Source organism: Pelophylax lessonae (genome assembly GCF_965119305.1).
Source record: "Pelophylax lessonae genome assembly, chromosome: 2".
NCBI lineage: Eukaryota > Metazoa > Chordata > Amphibia > Anura > Ranidae > Pelophylax > Pelophylax lessonae.
The window spans coordinates 112,737,030-112,754,615 of NC_138769.1; positions in this window are offsets into that span (position 1 = coordinate 112,737,030).

The following is a 17,586-nucleotide window of genomic DNA, read 5'->3' on the forward strand; positions in this document are numbered from 1 at the left end:
AGAGTTTAATAATAGACCACATAGATGAGTTCTTGCTGGAAAAAAATATTTTAAGCAACAGACAGCATGAATTCATGAAAGACAGAAGTTGTCAAACAAACCTGATTTCTTTTTATGAGGAGGTAAGTAAAACCTTGGACAGAGGGGTGGCTGTGGACGTAGTATACTTGGATTTTGCAAAAGCATTTCACACAGTTCCCCACACACGGCTAATGTGTAAGGTAAAATCTACAGGCTTGGAAAGATCAGTTTGTAAATGGATAGAAAATTGGCTAAACGATAGATTTCAGAGAGTATTGGTTAATGGTTCTTACTCTGAATGGTCTAAGGTTATCAGTGGTGTACCCCAAGGTTAAGTGTTGGGACCCTTATTTTTTAATATCTTTATAAATGATATAGGGTCTGGGAATAAAAGTACCATTTCAGTCTTTGCAGATGACACTAAGTTTGCAGTGGAATAACTTCCTTACAGGATGTCTCCAGCTTACAAGCTAACCTCAATGCACTGTTTTATTGGTCAACTATGTGGCAAATGAGGTTTAATGTTGATGAATGTAAAGTTATGCACTTGGGGGCTAAGAATATGCATGCATCATACATACTAGGGGTAGTAAAACTGGAGGAATCCATAGCGGAGAAGGATCTGGGTGTTCTGGTAGATCCTAAGCTTAATAATAGCATGCAATGTCAAGCTGTGGTTTCCAAAGCAAGCAAAGTCCTTTCTTGTATTAACGGAGGCATGTACTCCAGAGAGAGAAATATAATTTTGCCCCTGTACAAATCATTAGTAAGACCTCATCTGGAATATGGAGTTCAATTTTGGGCACCAGTTCTTAACCACTTGACGACCACCGACTGCAGATTTACTGCGGCAGGCGCCTGCTCCTGGGCAAACCGATGTAGTACTACGCCGCTCGCTCAGGAGTCAGCCAGGGAGCCAGTGCGTGAAACAGGCGGCTCCCATGGCCCGCCAGCCACTCGCGATTTCCCCCCGCTGACAACGAAGGATGGACGGCTGATGTAAACACATCTGTCCGTCATTCTCCCTGAAGTGATCACAGAAGCTATGTGATCCTGCTATATAGGATCAAATGTCTCTGTGATGATCTCACAAGCTCAACCCCCCCCCCTCCCCCACAGTTAGAATCACTCCCCTAGGCTTACATTTAACCCCTTGATTACTAATAGTAATTAGCCCCTTCCCTGCCAAGCAAACCACAAGACGGTGAGGAATGCCACCAGGATGATGGCCATTGGGAAAGCAGCTGCGCATGAGTCACAATGATGTCATGATGATCAACAGATCAACTTCTGGACTTCCGCCCTGCCGGATTTTCACTGCTTGATCAGCATGGCAAGCTGTAGCCTGCAATGCTGATCAGTGTATTTTTTATGTGTGTATGGGGGAATCCATTTTTTTGTTCAAAAACTGATTCATCTATGGGCTGCAAAGAGACAATTGAATCTTCACATAACTTTATAAATAAGGCAAAGTTTTGCTCACTTTGAATACCACAGCTTCACCATATTCACACTAAGCTATGTTTTTTTATTTTTGAAACAAATAGAATGAAAAATGTATTTTACATCAAGTCAATCTCTGTTGATACTGTATGCCCACTTCTGGACAGCCGAAATGCAAGGTGTTATCTGCAATGTTCATTTTATTTCTGATAAGTTGCTTGTGGTTCAGCAATGCAGTTGTTAATACATGTCAGGGCTGTAGTTGGGGGTGCTGTGCTCAAATAAGCCTAGGGTGACCCTTTGTACTGTTAGATAATTGCTAACTAGCAGTCAGAGGCATCTACAGCCATTTTTGTGCAGGTATTGTGCTAGTGCTACAGCCTGGATGCCTCCGTCAAGATAAACAGCTTCCCCCACTTTGAAACCAGGTATTATAGCTAAATAGCGCACCCACGAACTAGACGACACTAGCTTTAGGTGCAAACTGGACTGACTTTATTGTAAACTCACACAAACTATACTGTATACCATACAAAATCAGACAAGAGCTTGATCACATTATACTAAACAATGCAAGCTCTTAAATCTTCAGTACCTCTAACATTACATCTAACAGCCAACAAAAACATAAACAAACTTCTTACAATAGTTTGGTAGCACAATGTTAGTCACATCTCCAAGAGGATTAGCAGGCAGATAAAAACAATAGGTGACTCAATTAACAATGGGAATTTACACCTAGAAAGCACACAATGGGGAAATTATACCATGAGAAAAAGAAACCTTAGTAAACAGATTATAGCAGGAGACCCCAGCATCAGGTTGTTTTGAGCTGATGATCTTATAATTTGCTCTGAGTCTCTGAGTCTGGTGAAGGGGTTTAGGCGGTCAATGCTGGTTTGGGCATACAGGCCCCAAATCTATATCCGGGTCCTCCAGTTCTCAGAGTCTGTATGTCTCAGGGAGATATGGACCCAAATCTGAAGCAAAACCACTCCAAAGGTCTCCCAGGCACACCCCTCCAAAAGAGTTGAGCCCCCTCTAAAGCCTGGGCCTACAGTCAGTAGTCAAGGGGCTACCCTGTTCCGGTTGGGTCTGTCACATTTCTCAAAAGTAAACTAACCAGGTCCCAGACCTCCACCTTGTCTGGATTTGTGTTAGTTGGGTCGAGCGAACCCACATAGCTGGTCTACATGTTTTCCATTCTGGGTCACAGGGAAGAGCTGTCATCCTTAGATGTCAGACATAAGTTGTGGACCCTCTGTCTAGCTGCCAGCACTTTTCAGCTGGGTGGTCTTTACCATTCCAGGGCTCAGTCTGCTGCTTGGGAGAGGGGCTGATTGCCAATCACTCCCTGGAGCCATGAAGATACATAAGGTGCTAGGCAGAGGTTAATGGCTCTCTGCCCTGTTCCAGCACTTCAGCTGGGTGGTCTTTACTGTTCTGGGGCTCGGTCTGCTGCTGGGGAAAGGGGTCGACTGCCCTGGCTCCCTGGAGCCATGGAGACACTGTAGGTGCTAGGCAGAGGCCAGCAGCACTCTGCCCTGTTGCCAGTGTTTTAGCTAGGGACCCCACATCATCCATTTTGACTGACTGTTGGAGAGGAAGGATGGCTTCCTCCGCTCCTGGACTGTGTATCTGCCACTGGGGAGGGAGGATGACCACCTCATCTCCTGGACTGTGGATCTGCTGCTGGGGAGTGAGGATGGCAACCTCTTCTCCCAGACTGGAGATCTGCTGCTGGGGAGATAGGATGGCTTCTTCTCCTCCCTGGTCCTTGAACTGCCGCTGAGGAGATGAGCCAGCTTCTCCATCTCCTGTACCCTCATTCGGCTGCTGGGATGACAATTCACTGGTATGGTCTCCCGGGTGAACGGATCCTTGTTAGGGAGGGGAGACAGTTTCCTTTGCTATGGCTGACTGTTGAGGAAAGATAACAGCTTCCTCTGCTCCGGGACTGTGGATCTGCCGCTGGGGAGTGAGGATGACCGCCTCCTCTCCCTCCTCTCCCGGGATGCTGATCTGCTGCTGGGGAAGAAGAATCACCACCTTCTCACTCTGGGCCCCTGGAACTGCAGCAGGTGTAGGGCAGAGGCCGGGAGTTCGATCTTCTCTGCTTCGGCCTGTTGCTGGGGAGGACTGCCTGTCCTGGCACCCTAGAGCTTCAGAAGTGCTGTGGGTACTGGGCAGAGGTCAGTGCTGCTCTGCCCTGATGCCAGCTCTTTCACTGGTTAACAAAATGAAAATTTGGTGGCTTTGCACAAATCTTTCAGGGCCACTGATTGTTGTAGTCAGAGGTCAACAGCACTCTGCCTTGATGCCAGCTCCTCTGCTAGAGGCTCAATGGGATTTTATTAAATCCCAAATCTCTGGAATTGCTGAAAATACAGGGCACTGGCTGGCGGCACTCGGGCCCAGTGCCAGCGCTTCAGCGGAGGACTCATAATCCATGGGTGCTGGCGCATACTGATGAGCTTCATCAAACAGTCTTTTATATGCTTGTTCCAGCTCCCATTCTTGTGTAACTATAAAGTCTAAGTTGCTTATCAATCCAATCTCACTGGGAAGTTCCAACTCCCTCAAATCTTGGGTGTCCTCCCATCTCCACTCTGCTGCATGACTGAAAGTGTCTCAAATTTCAATCCTGGGCCATTGTAGTTTTAGCCTTCCATGGGATTGCTGTTCTTCAGCCACGGACACACTTGAGTAGCATACCATTGCAATGCTCAATACCCATCGTCCAGTACCATTTCCATCTGGACCAACCTCTCCAGCCCTCTAGCCATTCCCGCCGAGTCCAATTCCAACTGCAAGTTCAACTGTGGCCACTACAGTTCCATGGATGTAGGGAGGACCTTTCCATAATAGTTTAGGTCTACTTGGAGATTATCCATCCAGAGCTCATGGCAGATTACGTCTCCCAATTCCAGTACGTCTCTCCGTACTGGGTGAATATCTCTTGCATTCGACACTGGAACTCCCTTTCCATGGCAACCGGCTCCTGCAGCACTTCTTTGATATCACTCGACACTAGGTCCCGGTGGTGGTTTAGACTGCCCCTAGAGAGAAAGCAGATGCCACTGCTGCCACCAAATGTGATTGGCCGCTTGGAACCACACTTGGGTGCTTCCGCCAAGATACAGCTTCCTCCACTCTGGAACCAGGAACCAGGTATTATAGCTGAGCAGTGCACCCAAGAACTAGACAACACTAGCTTAGGTGCAAACTAGAACTGACTTTATTCTAAACCTACACCAAATATATATCTCACAAAATCAGATAAGAGCTTGATCACATTATCCGAAACAATGCACAAAGAAAAAAGAAGAGAGCGCACAGCCGCCCTAGCATGACATTTGTAGATAAAACCAAAACTGTAGATGGATACACTCACATTTAAAAAATAAATATCAGGCACATCGATAAGAACCCAAGACGTCAATAACTCTCTCCTGTGGACAACCGCACTCCCGACTGCCAATCGCTCTCTCTCTACATCCTGCAAACCAAGACTTCCAGGAGTGATTACATCCGACTCTAGGTTAGCAGATCAGAGTACGCCTGCGCCCAGACAAGCCGGCGCCATGATGTGCCTGATGATGCGAAGGAGAGCTTATGGCAACCACAGGCAGATGGGCTTCAGAGAGGATAAACCTCTCGACGCCACACCACACAATCCTGGTTGCTAAGATTACGCGTTTCTGAGGTGTGGCCTCCTTCTTCAGGTCAGGAGTAATGAAAAAATTTCTCTGATGGTTCTGTTTACAAGTTACAACAGAAAATGTGTTTTAGGAGCATGCTGGGATTCCCTAAAATATAGGGTTATATGATTAGAATATGCAAATATAAACTTTCTATGAAAAAGCTGTGGGCTGCTCTGCTTCTTCCCATAGGTGTATTGGTTTTTCAACTCAATGGACACTCTGAGGGATCAATAGGGCATTATGGAAATTTGGATGGGAGCGGTCATCATTGTAAACCGAGATTTGCATATTATATAATTTTAAGTTTTTCCTAGAGATTTCCTGGTCTAGGCCAATGGATAGAAGAAGAGGAAATATCTCATTAGCATTAACAAAGGAACGCTCTTGAGCAGGGCAGCCATCAGAAATTTTGGGGCCCCTTACACAGCTTTAGGTCTGGGCCCCCCGGGGCTGACCACAAACATTCCTCAAGGCCCACCCACTGGCTCTCCCACCAAATCCACCCACTGGCCATCCCACCATGTCCTTCAGTGCACCCACTTTTATTTTAATACTTTTACAACCTAATATATCCTCCATCCCATGTCCTCCTCCTTCTCCATTCCATGTGCTTCTCTTCCTCTTCCAGTCCCATCTCCCCCATCCCATGTCCTCCTCCTCCATCCCATGTCTTCCTGCTCCTACAGTCCCATCTTCCACATCCTCCTCCTTCTGCAGTCCCATCTTCACCATCCCATGTCTTCTTTCCCCAGTCCCATCTCCTCCATCCCATGTCCTCCTGCTCCTCCAGTCCCATCTCCTCCATCCCACATCCTCCTCCTCTTCCATCCCATGTCCTTCTCCATCCCATGTCCTCCTCTTCCATTCCATGTCCTCCTCCATCCCATGTCCTCTTCCATCCCATGTCCTCTTCCATCCCATGTCCTCCTCTTCCATCCCATGTCCTCCTCTTCCATCCCATGTCCTCCTCCATCCCATGTCCTCCTCTTCCATCCCGTGTCCTTCTCCATCCCATGTCCTCCTCCATCCCATGTCCTCCTCCATCCCATGTCCTCCTCTTCCACCCCATGTCCTTCTCCATCCCATGTCGTCCTTCTCCAGTCTCATCTCCCTTCTATGATAGTCCTCTCGCATTGTCCTCCCACTGTAGTCGTTCGTTCTATCCCTTCTGCGCTCTCAGTACAGCCCAGATCCAGTCCAGTGTAATCCCTCCAGTATGTAGAGAAGAGTGTGGAGGGTATGAAAGTGGCAGAATGGGGAAGAGTTTATTTTAATGGCAGTCTGTGGGGTGACTAGGGAGTGATGTTGGGCAGATAAGGGTCCAAGTGTCTTTCAGCCGGATGTATGAAGTGGTATGTGGGTGATGCAAGCTGGGGGGAGTAGGGGGCTGAGATGTGGTGTTTAGAATAAAAAAATAAACTATTGTGCTCACTCACTAATAATATACAACAATACATAATACAAAATTGGTACCCAAAGAAAAAATCCTCCTTTTATAAGCTGTAAATATATATCTATATAATCCACCTCCAGCACTCTGTTCATGTCCAGATGATATGAAATTAATTTATGACAATTAATTTAACCCTGTGTTATCCAAGTTCTGAGTCTGTACAATCAGAAGTGTAAACTAACCACATAAACAAAGGGTTAAATGAACGATCACACATTATCTGGACTGAGTGGTTGGGGGATGTCTTTATGTAGATAGGGCTGTTTGCCAGCTTGGGAGAGATCTGTCACACTCCCTGTCTCTTCTTGATTCTCCTCCTCTCCTTATCCCTGCAATACCTACAAGACAAATCCTAGCAGAAACTTTGGCAGCTTTTCATCCAAGGAGCCTTTGCTCAGAAAAATCTCAGGTCAGTGGTCACCTTCTCCCTGTAGTTTGAGCAGCCATCCCAGCCAGCAGTAGCTACAGTGAACACCGCCCTTCTTCAGCATACCGCACTGTTGATTGGAGGAGGTGGATGGGGAGGGGTTTGAGTCAAAGATCAGTGCAGGAGACAAGGGAGTGGAGAAGAGAAAGGAGCTGTGGAGATTCTAAATACATACACCGCCAGTGCAGACAGTGTATGTATTTAGAGGCAATAACACTGCTGCTGTCCCCACAGTGGCAAATATATCCCCCCCTCCCCCTCCACTTACCCTGGACCCTCAGTCCGCCCCTGGTCAGAATGGAGGAAGAGCCCAGACTCCGTCGGCTAGTTGTGCTGTTGTGATAAGCAGCCGGGACCTGTCACAGAGTGGTTCATAGCGGCCCCGGTCCTCAGAGAATATGCGGGGAATGTGCCCAGAGAAGCGATCTCTGCCCGGGCCCCTAGAGACAGCAATAGCACATATCAGCTTGACCCCCCCCCCGCTCGTGTGTACGAGCGGGGGGGGGATGTCGGCTTGCGGCGGTGAAGATCCCCTGTAGAGGCTCGGGCCCCTTACACCAGTACTGCCTGTACCCCCCTGATGGCGGCCCTGCTCTTGAGTCCTGTAATCTTTGTGTCCTGTGGATTGGGGTAAAATAGAAGGCATTCAAGGGTTGTATTATGCTTCTGTAAGCAGGACCATGAAAGGAGAGGAAGAGGACTAGGGCAGGAGGTCTGAGTCAAGGGAGGAGGAGGCCCATAGCAGAATGGTGCTGTGTTAAAAAGGTATATAAAAGGAATGCACAGGAAATCAGCTCCCTCCCTACTTCTGTGACTGCATAGCTGACTTTTTTTAAAAAACACGTGCTGGGGTTAGACTTAAGTAACAGAGACAGCATGCAAGAAGGCTCAGGACTCAGGAGGTTACATTTTCTAAAAAAAGTATGTCTTAGATTGTATTAAACTTCTTCTAGGCCTACAAATACTCTGGATTTCACTTTTTAAGCATAGTATCATTCTGTAAATCAGTATACATTTGGGCTATTTAAACTGTACTCCAGGAAAACAGCTAAATACACAGATTACATGCAAGCTGTTATACCTATATCTCTGCCCATTCAGTCCTCAAAGTTACATAGCTCTGGCATTCAGATTAGCAATATCTGGCAAAGTAGGGAATTTGATTTTTCTCAGCTCAGTAAGACTTACAGGTCTGCTTCTTTCTCATTCTGAGCTCTACGGTACAGTGGATTATAATAGACTGATACCAAATCAAATGCAGGCACTTACAATGCTTTAATTTAGAAAATACATTTAATAATGTAGTAATTCATAAATAGTTGTATTTATTTGAGTCTTTTATATCTGCCTAGAATTCAACTTTAGGTATAGTAATCAGTTGCTAAAAACACAAAAAAGTCCAGAATACATGCTTGGATACAGACTTTTTTAGCTTATTGTGTGTCCTTATATGATTCCTTGGTGGGTAATTTTATTTTGGTGGGATATTTCCTAATTCTAGTAATTGGATGCAGGAGAGTGGTCATCCCCCTTAACACTGCTCTAGAATGTTGCATAGCTCCCATATAAAATGATGCCAAGTAGCAGCTCTGAGGAATTAATGTAATAATAAAAATAACAGTCCATTACATTACCTAGTTCAGCAGGATTGTAATGAATGCTATAAATTGCCAAATGGGATTATAACTACTTCAATCTATTTACACCGAATTTGTAAGGTTACATTCATTAACTATGTTCAAAGATAGCATCCTTGTACATTGCATTAAAAAGCTGTTAAACTGACTTAGAAATAAAATATGTCAGATACTAGGAGGCATGGATGGTACAAGAAACTTTGATTTAAAATGTGCTTTAACACTTGGATGGTGCTAATCTGTTGGATATTGCATCATCATTTATCTACATTTTCCCATAGGAGACTCTATATATATTGTCTAATATGGCTACATCAATTGCCTATGTTAGAGCTTTTGTCTATGAACTAGCAAGATATACTGTAGCCCCAACTTACTAATAACATATTTGATTGTCTGTTGTTCCCGGAGGTCTCATGCAATTTATTTATTTAGTAACAATAAAGGTTCTTGTGTTCTTTTTGTTTTTTGTATATATAATATTACATCAGTCTGTATTTGGTAACTGCTCACATACATGATCTGGATAGAAGTTTAGAATGCTAGACTTTATTTGGAATGTATAACATTGTACACCATTGAGAAACTAAAACACACAATTTAATATGGGCTAGAAATATGTTTTAGAAATTGACATGCAGTGCATTTAAAAAAAATGAAAAATGTAAAACAAGCCCCTCTTCCACATGATCTTCCTACATCATATGATATCAATTCCTCCCAGGGTTGTGTTGGAAACCCTTAGAGCAATCCTTTTCTTGGCCAAAATTTATAGAAACTACTGGAAAATATTATTCAGCCTAAGAACAGTCCACTGGTACATACTTGGTGAAAAAAAATCTGCTCCACTCTGTCATGCAGATCCAGTTATTTCCCATATGGATGTTCTTACCTTTCCTCTGCAACAGCATACAAAAAATGGACTAGATTGTGCATAGTCCTTGAAACCAAACCTGAGAAATGTCAGGCACCTATTGCTGTTGTGTTTGCAGGTAGACAGGAAAAGGGCGTGTTATGATTCCATTATTCAGCCCTTTTATTCATGCATTTATGTCTTAATTGGCATCATCATTGAATTCAATCATCATCAGTTTTATTCAGGCCTTCATTGACATTCTCTGGTACTATCAATAAGTCTTCTCCTTTTTCATTTTTTCTGCATGACCTATCTATCTCAGTCTATTAATCTACATTCATTCAAGGCTTCTTTGACATTATCAATATATTTTTCCCTGGGTCTACCACTACCACTTCTCGTCTATTCTATCTGCATAACCTATCCATCTCACTCGAATAATCTTTATGTACCCCTACTGGGCCAATAAGTTTGCTTTTAGATAATTTGTTTCTATTCACAAAAGTCCATTCTCATACATGCTCCAAAGACAGGTACTATTTCTTGGATCCTTCTGTTCCCTTGCTTTTCTCATCTGCTCATGTTAAAAAACATGTTTCAGATCTTTATGCTGCAGCTGGTATAATTCTTACTTTATAATGTTTTATCTTCAAACTGTTCAACACTATGTTTGATTTTATTATTGAGTACATGCAAAGTAACATTTTTCTTGCTTTTGTTCTAGCTTCAATTTCACCGATTTATTTTTCACTGTAGTAATAGATCCTAATAATTAAAGATAAACAGGTAAAGTGGGAATGGTATAGCACATCTGTCTGGTTTTTATTGTTATTGAAACACTTATGGAAGAGAACAGTTACCTGTATATTCAATGCAGAAGCAGAGGCAGTTTTGTCCCATGCAAACCTGGTGCTTACCACTGAATATCTGCTTGGAGAATATAAATATCTGTGAAAAAGAAGGGATCATCTGGAACCTCATGGTTGCTCACTGTCTGAATATTATCAGGTCAAAAAGATCCCCCTGTTTCCCTCTGACTCTGGCAGTGCCACACAACCATTGGAAACATTTCTGTTTTGCTTTTACTGCCAGACTGTCATCTTTCATATTTTTTCCCTTGTGTCACATCATGGCAAAATTAGTGTATGTTCTTGTGTATGTTTTTGGATGCCAGGATACCCCATTTATTGTGGCTCATTGGATGTCTGAGACAGAAAGGATGTCATGCCCATGTGAAGTTTAGGTTTCCAGCCTATGGAACACATAGGTACTCTGGGCAATTCCGTTTAAGAAATAGTGCACCCAAAAGAATGTTTCTATCAATTTGTGCACTTTTTTTTCAGCTCTTTAAAAAGAACCAATCACCAAAGAGCATTTTTAGCATTCTGAATCTCCACATTTAGAGTCTGCCTTCAAAAACGTTACCTCTCAGAAATATCTTGATGTTTCATTGTTTGCATGTCCACGCTCCCTGTTATAGCAGAAATGTCCCTTAAGTCTATTATTCAAAGTTTATAGCAAACATGTACAAAGAAGCTGAAATATAACAGATACTGCCAGAATTACATAAAAGAAAAGAAAAGTATTTTATTGATATGTTTTTCCTTTCCAGCTGCCCACATACAGTATTCGTTATCAATCCTGAGCATAGGCATGAAACATATCAGCATGACATTCGCCTGACATTTTGTCTCTGATGGGAAAAAATATGATTACATAAGGCTGCCCTATTATAACAGCCTATGATAAGAAATTCATATTCTTACAGATATCCATTGCCAACTGGTTCTCCTTAAAGTGTATATATAGCAAAACATTTCTCTTATGCCTCGTACACACGATCAGATTATCGGTCGATCTTTCGTCCATTTTTTGTTGCATGCTAGTCTCATGTGGAAAGTGAAGAGGTTACTTTCATACGAAAATTCCCGTACGACAGAATTCTACTTCAGAAGTGATGTCATATGTTGAATTGTTTTGTATGTGTTCTTTCATTTCTGAGCATGCCTAGTCTTGCTCTTACGATTTTTTTGCAGACGAAAACTGTACTAGTTAAACGAAAATTGGACGTTGTGTTGACGTACGATAAAACTTTTAGCCTGCACATCCAGTTTTTGTCGTCCGAAAAATTCGTAATCGGCTGTCGAAAGCACCATACTAACAATCTAAAAATTGGCAGATCGTTTGTTGGACGAAAATTTACTGCCAATTTTCGTATCGTGTGTAATGGCCTTTCGTTTTGGATAGAGTAGGGGAAGATTAAAGCATTGTCAGTCCACCCTTTGTTGTCTGTGTCTCATTGAGGATATTTCCATTCACTTACTGTTTCAGGGGTACAACTAGAATGAAAGGAAATCTCTAGCAGGTGAAAGGAATCCCCCCCACCAAGACAGTTGTCACCAAAACAGGAGTCTCAATTGGAAGATATACCCTCATGTCATATTCTGGTGACAACTATACATTTTCTAATTCTCATCACCATGGTCACCAGATAAAATAGAGAGAATGAATGTTCTTGTCAGGGACACAGCAATAAAAATATAAAAAGGATTCCATTCATTCCCTACTGTACACAAAACTAAAAAAAAAAAAAAAAGTTATGGCAATACAGTATAATTACTTTATTCACTATTTGTAATTCTTAGTTCATGGATCTCCAATTCCATTTCTGAGCCATGAAATAAGATTTCAATTTCATGTTCTTAGTCTACATTTCTTTAAAAGTTCTTCAAAGTTTTTCTTATCTCTATACATCAGGATTCATAGCTGAAGCCCTTTCATTACAACACAAAATCTCTCTCAACAGATTTTGACTTTCTTTGCTTTAAAAAAAAAGTCTTCTATTACATTTGATCCCTCCTGTATATTTTATTAACTATTAATTTTTCTCAGTAAATCCCTTTATATTCACTCTTGATTTTTAGAGCAGACCTTATTTCTTTCTTCTACTAGCTTTCTATGCTCTTCATCAAAACAGCCTCCCTTCTCTCACAAAGTCAGATAACTAAGAACTGTTTTTGCAGATTCTATTACTACTTATTTCATTTTCTGCCATCTATTTCCTTCTTGTTCATTATCTACATTTTCTGTTTGCATATTCTTAATAATTTCCTCTTGATATGTCTGCTTTATTCTTCCAAAAGTAGTCAGCTTCACGCACATCACATTTCTTTTCTCTCTCTCTCTCTATTTCTTTTCTTCATACTAGATATTTTTGACTGGAATTAGGTATCAGTGACATAAAAAGTTCTGAATCACAATCCACTCCTCTCATGATGAGGGTATAATTATTATCCAGTATTTTCCCTGCCTTCTATTATTTTGATGCTCATCTGGTTTTTACCATCAAGCAATATCTACATTTCATATATTGATATATTAGTTCCAAAATAACTAATCTTGCTATGTTATTTTGCCCACTTTATGTAAACTGTAGGACCCTATTTCAGGTCTATGCGCTCCTTGTTTTTACTATTTAGCTTACACATCACCCAAAAACATTGTAATATCATACTTGGCATACTGTTCCAGCTGTTTACATCATTTGTAGGGATTTCTAACAAATGGCTATATTCACAGTTAAAATACATACAAGGGAGCTGGTTTGCACCCAACAAACTTATTTCTGTCAACCCAGTCTGGATATACTCAAATCCTTGCCAGACAGCACAGATACACTGGTGACTTGACTTTTCTCTGCAGCAGCCATAGAACACATCTTGGTCACCTTCCCTTCCCCAGCCTGTAACTGGACAGTGAACAAGTAGCATTATACTGGAGTCATTTCTCTGCTCCCCCCCCCCCCCTGTCAGCATGCTACTTGTCAGCATATGTGCATGCAGGGTACTTGATAGGCCACTAGTGCTGCTCCGCCCTCTACCGGTCTTATTAATTCTATAGAGTTAACCATAATGAGACTAAAATCAAGACAGATGCAGGTATTAACCACTTAACTCCCTGGCCAATTTTGACAATTTTCACATACTGTACACGTTAAAATCTGCATTTTTGCTAGAAAAGTATTTACAACATATAACCCCCAAACATTATATATTTTCTGAAATCAGAGGCTCTAGAAAATAAAACAGCGATTGTTGCAATTTTATGTATGATGCACGATATTTGCGCAGCCATTTATCAAACACAATTTTCACTAAAAAATACACTTAAAGGTTATCAGTCTAGAGTTAAAAATTAGCTCTGGCACTAGAATTATTTCTCTCACAGACACTTGCGGCAATACCTCACATGTGTGGTGCAATTACTGTTTACACAGGGGTGTAACTACAAGGGTTGCAGGGGTTGCAATTGCAACTTGACCCCATGCTCCAGGGGGCCTGTGTGGCTCCCCTGTACACCTGGATAGGAGGGGGGGAGGGGCAGCATGTAGAGAAATCACTGTCCTCCTTTTTCCTCCTGTAGCTGCAGGAGGGAAATGGAGGCGATTGGTTCCTCTGTATGCTGCCCACACCACTCCTCCTATCCAGTTCACTTGTGTTCTGCTGTCTCTGGGCCCCTGTTTGCTCCCCTGATTCCCCCCCCCCTACTGTGCTCCCTTCCCTCTCCTGCTGGCTGCTTCAGGGGATGTGTCACAATAGAGAACCAGGAAGGGGTCGGTAAATATGTAATTTACCAGCTCTTTCCTTTTCTGAATGGACAGAGTCATAGTCAGTGACATTGTAAAAAAATAAAATAAAATGATAAAAAATAATACAATTAAACTACCAAAAAATAAAAACTACTGACACCAGTGGGTGAACTTCCAGGATCGCAAAGGTCACACTTACAACCGGGCCCTGGCATTCCATCACCGTGGGGAGGCCCCAAGATGGCAGGAAGGGAGCCCACTGCAGAACTTGTGAAAGGGTCCCGCAACGAGAATAAAGGGCCCCAGGATCAGTGGGAAGAGCCCCAGGCTTGAAGGGAAGGGCCCCGGGCCAGGGGTCCGGGGGCCCTTCATGGTTTCTTTCACCGGGGCCCTGAAGGTTCTAGTTATGCCTCTGTGTTTACATATGCATTTGGGACCCTTGTGCTCATTTGTATTTGCACATGACTACAGAGGAACAGGGGAGCAATAAAATATTTTTTTCATTTTTACTTAATTTTACTTTTTTTTTCTCCATTTAAATTTATTGCTATCACAAGGGGTAAGCAACATAACATCCCTTGTGATAACCTGGGCAGTGACAGATACTCTTACAGGGCAGCTAATAACACAGATCAGTTTGATCGGCTGCTTTCATGGCCGGTACGATGTCCTCCAGCTTAATTTGTCACATCGGTTACTCCCTTGCCTGAATGCTTGCAGTGAATCTGGGATCCCAAGTGGCCTTTCCAAGTCCTGTAAAAATGATCAGGTGGCTGTAGACTTGCTCAGATCACTTTTATCTAAAAGTGATTGCTGGCTGAAAAATGTGATACCAGGATCATGTTGCAGCTGCAGTCATGATTCTGGTATAGCCACTTGTTCCTGAAATATACCGCATAGAGATGGCAATTCTATTTAGTCATAAATAATTGGATTTTTCCTACAACTTACCTATAAAATCCTTTTCTTGGAGTACATCATGGCCACACAGAGCAGCCATAATAATTACTATGTGGGTTCTGCGCCACCTATAGATGAATGGACACTGGTATATCAATCAAACAGGAAGTCCTCCCTATATAACCCCTCCTACACAGGAAGTACCTCAGTTGTGTAGCAAAGCAAAGAATATCCCAAAAAAAGGGGAAGGACCTCTTCATCCCATGATGTACTCCAAGAAAAGGATTTTACAGGTGAGCTGTAGGAAAAATCCAGTTTTCTTTATCGTACATCACTGGACACAGAGCAGCCATAATAATGACTATGTGGGATGGCCTAAAGCAATGCCCTTGAGAGGAGGGAGATACAATCACAGAAACTGCCACCTGAGAAGGACTTATTCTGCTGCCTGTAACATACTGTGGCCAAACAGTATCCTTTGTGGCTTTGATATCCATCTGGTAAAATCCTGTGAATGTATGAACCAAAGACCATGTAGTGGCCTTAAAAACCTGAGACCCTGACACCTGATGGTGGAGGGCCCAAGATGCCCCTATACAACCTGGTAGCGAGTGTTCTCACCAAATAGGAGTGAGGGCCTTGCCCTTTCAAGCCATAGGCTTGAATAATTAGCTGGCTCATCCAATGAAAAATAATTAACTTGGATGACTCCTGCCCTTGCTGGGCTCTGCTGGCAGCACAAACCAGGATTCCTTATCTGCGCAATTCAAGTAAATCATGACCGCCTAAAATAACTCCAGAGTATGCAGTGATCTTACTACTGTCAGCTGAGGATTAGAAAAGAAAGGCAAGAGTGTGCATGCGCATGGTCATGGGAGTAGACATGCTGTGACGAGCTCCACACACAGCCGGCCAAACCACAGCTATCACTAGCGACAGGAGGATGGGTGAACACCCACATCAGGCTGCGGGATATTGAGAGGCAGGGTTGCAGGGCTGGACCTCGGGGCAACCTGAAAAGCAGCAAAATAAACAGGGGAATCAGCAGGGAAAGGCACGGCTCCTCCCTCTGGGCAGGCTCCCTCTCCCAAGATGGTACCGGGTATGAGTGACACACAAGGTGGCCCAAGCACTATACAGCCTCACTCACCTCAGGCTACAGCCTCCTCACCTAGGGTGGAAATTCGGGACCCCTTCTCCTCACAGTCTTCAGGGGATCATAATAGGGACCCCCAGGGTGAATCCCTCTCCCAGCCTCCATCTCCTACAACTCCCCTGGAAATAGCAGAGTCTGCAGGCTTTCCAGGGTCCTCAGTGAACAGAAACATGGCAGAACTATCTGAGTCAATCTTTAGCCAGCCTAGCCCTGCTCATGAAGAATCCTCACTTCACCCAGTTAAATATGCAGGGGACACAGTGTTGCTGGCCCGTTTTTCTAGCAGTTTAGACATTAATGGCTGTTTGTTGAGTTATTTTGAGGGGACAGCAAATTTACACTGTTATACCAGCTGTACACTCACTACTTTACATTGTAGCAAAGTGTCATTTATTCTGTGTTGTCACATGAAAAGTTATAATAAAATATTTACAAAAATGTGAAGGGTGTACTCACTTTTGTGAGATACTGTATATAATGTATAAAATGGCAGTGGATCATATCAATGACCAGTTGATATCTTTTATTTCTTACTATACTCCTAACTCGGGTCAGCTCGAATTTTTTCATAGCATGCTAGCAGCACTACTATCAAAGGCACAAGGACAGGGGATCCTGGAGGGAGACTGTAACTTACCCTTAGATCAGATGCTAGATAAATAAATTCCTAATAAGTCTATACTCAAACATGTACCAAAAAATCATAGTAAACTTGCGCGGATGCTTCATAATTATGACCCAATTGATGCTTGGAAGGAGGATAATCCCTCCATAAGAGATTACAGCTACTATTCACATGTACACAGTACATATTCAGACATAGATCATATATTTTTAAGCTCCTCATTGGTACCATACCTGAATTCAGCCAAAATTCTAGCTACTCCATGGTAATTATTATGGCTGCTCTGTGTCCCATGTTGTACGATAAAGAAATATAACTTTATTCTTCACTGCCTGAAGTTTAGATTTATTCTCCATAAATATCCTGTTCTAAGTGTGTTTTTTATGTCCATTATAGAATACTGTACAAATATTAAAATCTATTATATCACTTACCTTTGATCTTACATTTTAAATAGCTATCACATATGTTTTGCACTTCCGGAATGCTTTCTCTAACCGAACAAGAACTTTAGCTCTATGTAGGCTTGAAATATTCCAGGTTGTTAGTTTCACATGTTAAATCTTTGTTTTCCTTCTTGGTCAATACACGTATATATGATAAAGATACTTATTTTAGGCTTTGCAAAAGTCCCTTTTTTTAAAAAAAATTAAAGCAGTGGTTAGCCTAATGTAATAAAAGCACTTTCTCAATAATGGCAAAAACAATTCAAAAGGACAAAATATAAATGGCAACCAATCCACAAGTTCACAAGGGGGAGCACACCATGGGTGCTT